The sequence below is a fragment of the Canis lupus genome, chromosome 5 (assembly GCF_048164855.1).
Source record: "Canis lupus baileyi chromosome 5, mCanLup2.hap1, whole genome shotgun sequence".
NCBI lineage: Eukaryota > Metazoa > Chordata > Mammalia > Carnivora > Canidae > Canis > Canis lupus.
This window is the reverse complement of record NC_132842.1, coordinates 6,182,880-6,186,963: the sequence shown is the minus strand read 5'-3', so window position 1 is coordinate 6,186,963 and position 4,084 is coordinate 6,182,880.

The window sequence follows — 4,084 nt, the reverse complement described above, 5'->3', positions numbered from 1 at the left end:
TTTCCAGTCATCCCTGCACAGTGGATCATCGTGGAGGATTTAGACCTGCCTGCCATCTAATTGCAGCAGCATTAAAGACCTCAAGACCAGCAGAACTGCCCGGCTAAGCCCCATCAACCATAGAGTTGGGAATGATAATGAAATAACTGGGTTTTTTAATTGAATTATGATTGGCATGCAATATTATATTGGCTTCTGGTATAAAGCATATTGATTCAGCAATTCTGTATGATGGGACACCTGGGTGGTTTAGAGTTTGAACGTCTGCCTTCAGCTCAGGGCATGATCCCAGGGTCCTGGGATTGAGTCCCACATCGGGCTCCCTGCAGGGAGCCTGCTTGTTCCTCTGCCTATGTTTCTGCCTCTCTCTGAGTCTCTCATGAATAAATAAATAAAATCTTAAAAAAAAAAAAAACAATTCTGTGCATTACTCAGTGCTCACCCTGATAAGTGTAGGCACCATCTGTCATCATATAATATTATTACAATATTATTGACTATATTTATTTCCTATGCTGTACTTTTCATCTCTGGGACTTATTATTTTGTAACTGGAAGTCTGTACCCCTTAATCCCTTTTATCTATTTCACCCACCCCCTACCTACCTCCCCACCAGTTTGTTCTTTCTACATAAGAGTCTGTTTGTTGTTTGTTTGTTCGTTGGTTTTGTTTTTTAGATTCCACATATAAGTGAAATCACATAGTATTTGTCTTTCTCTCTCTGCCTTATTTCACATAGTATAATACCCTTTAGGTCCATCCAGAAATGCCTGTTGTTTTAAGCCATTAGGTTTTGGGGTGGCTTGTTATACAGTAATAGTCAGTCTACTTGGAGCTGAAGGTTATAAATATACTAGCACTAATTCTCACAATAATCTTGCCAGTGCTCTTCAATTTACATGATATGAATTAAGACTCTGGAATATTAAATTAGGTGTCAGGTAAGGCCAGGATTTGAACCTCGTCTGTTAGCCCCAAATGCCTGCCCTGCCTCCCATTACCTTTGAGGAGCTCAGAGTCCAGCTGAATAAGTGAGGTTTCTGTCTCCAGCTCTCCGAAGGCCCCTTCAGTGGCCCAGGGCATCAGGGAACAAAAGAGCCCTGTGCAGGCTATCACTTTTACCCCACATCCTCTCTCCATCCTTCTCCACCATGCACCATGTCTTGGGAGGTTTCACACCATAGACTCTCTCATCTGGGCTCACTTGTCCTCTGGTGGTCAGCTGGGTTCGGCCAGCAGTGTGAGGTGCCCATGGATGATGCAAGGATGTGGGAGAGAGAATGTAAGGATATTTTTTCTTTGATTCCTGAGGACTAGTTGTGTCCCTCTCGGCTTCTGTCTGGTGACCCCTCTGGCACTCTGGCTCTCACTGGGCTCCAGTAACATTGCTTTCTCTCCCAGTCCCTCCAGCCCTCGCCATGGTAAGGCCTCCCATTGCTAGTCTCTGTGTTCCTACCAACCCCAGTGTGTTCCTTTAACCCTGCACATACTACTCCATGTCTTCCTTCCTAGGAATAACCTGAGGTACCTCGAGTTTGCTGCCAGGACTTCAACTGATGTAAATGTTTTTGAAAGGTAAATAGCAAGCATGTTTATTCCTGTTACTTAAAGGATAAATGGTATCAACCCAATCCTTTACACCCTTCCCTTCCCATAGGGATATGGTTGTCTTCTGCCTTAATTTCTAGAACCAGCCCTGAGCTCAGGTTAGTAGGATTTAGGAAGCCTCAGACCAAAATGGCAGGGCATACCTCAATGCATTCTTACTATGGGGTCGGCTCTCATCCCTTGAGTCCCAACTAAGTCCTGACCACAGTGCTGCCTTGGTTACATGCTGAGTACCCACTACCTCCCATCCCACCAGTTAGGGAGCCTGGCTCTTTTCTGCCAAACATTCACTCCACCTGAGGACTAGAGTTGGGTTATGAAATACCACTGGCCAGTGAATGAGTGGGGACTTCATATGCTGAAATGTTGCTTGCTTGCTAAAATTTCTGAGTAATTCCTGGGATGCCTGGTAACTCAGTTGGCTAAGTGCCTGCCTCCAAAACAGTCACCATCTCAGGGTCCTGAGATTGAGTTCCACATCGGGCTCCACAGTCATCAGGAAGTTTGCTTCTCCCCTCTCCCTCTGTGATCTCTCTGGCTCTCTCTCAAATAAGTAAATAAAATCTTCAAAAAATAAAATAAAATAAAAATTTTTAGTAATTCCTGACCATCAACTCTTAGAAGAGCCCTAGTTCATGTTGAATCTCCATGAAATCACATTATTATCAAGATTTCTTCCTGCTTCCATTGCTAAATGCCATATATTTTCTACTTGTCAGACCAGGATTTCCTCACTTTCTGTGATGGGCTACCTCTGAGTTCTGGTTTTTAACACGTGGAGCCCAATCAGTCCGGCTCCCCGGCACCAAAGCTCACACATCACTTCCTGTAAGCTAACAGTTTTGCTGAAACATATTGAAAAGAGTCTTCCTGTGATTGTTTAAACCAAGTACACTTATAGGTGCCATTTGCTGCAGCATGACAGTTCTGAATTAAGTAAAAATGGATCAATAAGAGTAATCGTTGGGTTTTTATCATAATGGTTGTTAGAAGCCACAGAGTCACCATCTGGTAACTTAGGTATTTGAGGAAGATAGGATTTCTTGGCTAGAGTGAGGCAAAAATGATTGTTATACATCCGAGAGAGCATGGGAAGTGAAGAAGTATGAAGAACCAGAAAAGACAAATATTCTAGGGAATTTCTTTTTCAAAAGAAACAAAGACATGGAGGAGTAGCTTGAAGGGAAATGGAAATAAGGGAGTCCTTTGAAGATTTTTTTGTAGAAGCATTATCCTTAGGAGGGGAGAGACACTTAGTGATGGGACTCAAGGTCCCAAGGGGAAGGGCTGCCCAGAGCTAAAGACAGTTTATCCATCATCATCGGAGGGAAGGCAGGATTATGGGCAGAGATGCAGATAGTTTGGGAAATGTAAAGATAGGAAGTGGAAGTTTTTTTTTGATGGCTTCCATCATCTCAGGCAAACAGTAAGCAGGAACCAGCTGAGAATGAAAAAGAAGAGTTTGGGAAGAGAGAAGCTGTGCAGGGTCCCATGGGAGTGTGAGTGAAGTGACCAGGGGTGGTGGACAAAGCCGAGTTCCTCAAGAAATTTGGCTCCCTAAGCTCACAACCACACATCCAGCATGGCTGTGTTTTTCCTCCAGCTATATTCAACTCTTTGGATATAAGAGTGGAATAAGCAGAGAAGCGGGTTGGATCCACATGGAGGTCTTGCCGGATGAGCACAATGAGAACAAGAGACCGTGTAACAGAGCAGAGTTATAATGATGGGCCGTGGAATCGAATTTGAAGAAGAAGAGTAAGCAGCAAAGAGCAGAAAATGGAAAAAAAAAAAAGGGATAAAAAGGATAAAATGAATAGATTAGAAATCTCATATTGAAATTTCACAGATTACACAGGGAATTCTAAATGCAAAAGGGTACTAAGATTGAATCCTTCTTTGGGATTAAAGTATGATGTCAGAGAAATTTCTTCATCCTCTCCTTCTGCTTCTCCTTCTTCTTCTAGAAATATCCTATAGGCCTAAAAGTCCTCTTTGAGTAGACTAATTACTGATGGAAAAGCATGGATTGAAATCCTTTGATAAAGAGGCATAAATACTAGTAGGTAGAGCATGAAAGAAACATAAATACCTACCCCTTCAGCCAGAGTGTGAACAACTTCTAATTGGGTTACTTCCAAAATTAAAAAAAAAAAAATTATTTTAAAAGGAGAGGTATAAATTCAAGCAAATAGCACTAGAATGATATTGGGCCTATTGGTTTCTACAATTTTCAGAAAAAGAAAAAAAAAAGTTTCTCCCAGGGAGAAAGAGCCCCAGGAAGTTCAGAGCAGCTGACCAAACTGCTTTGGTTCATTTCCATCTCCCCATGCAGGCACAGCCTGAGTCACAGCTCACTCCTAAGTTGCGTACTTAGAAAAGCAAATTAACTATTTCAAGTCAGCAGGGAAATTACACTTATAGCAATAGTAATTGTAGAAGTGCGAAATTGTGTGGCACTGACCGTATGCTTTC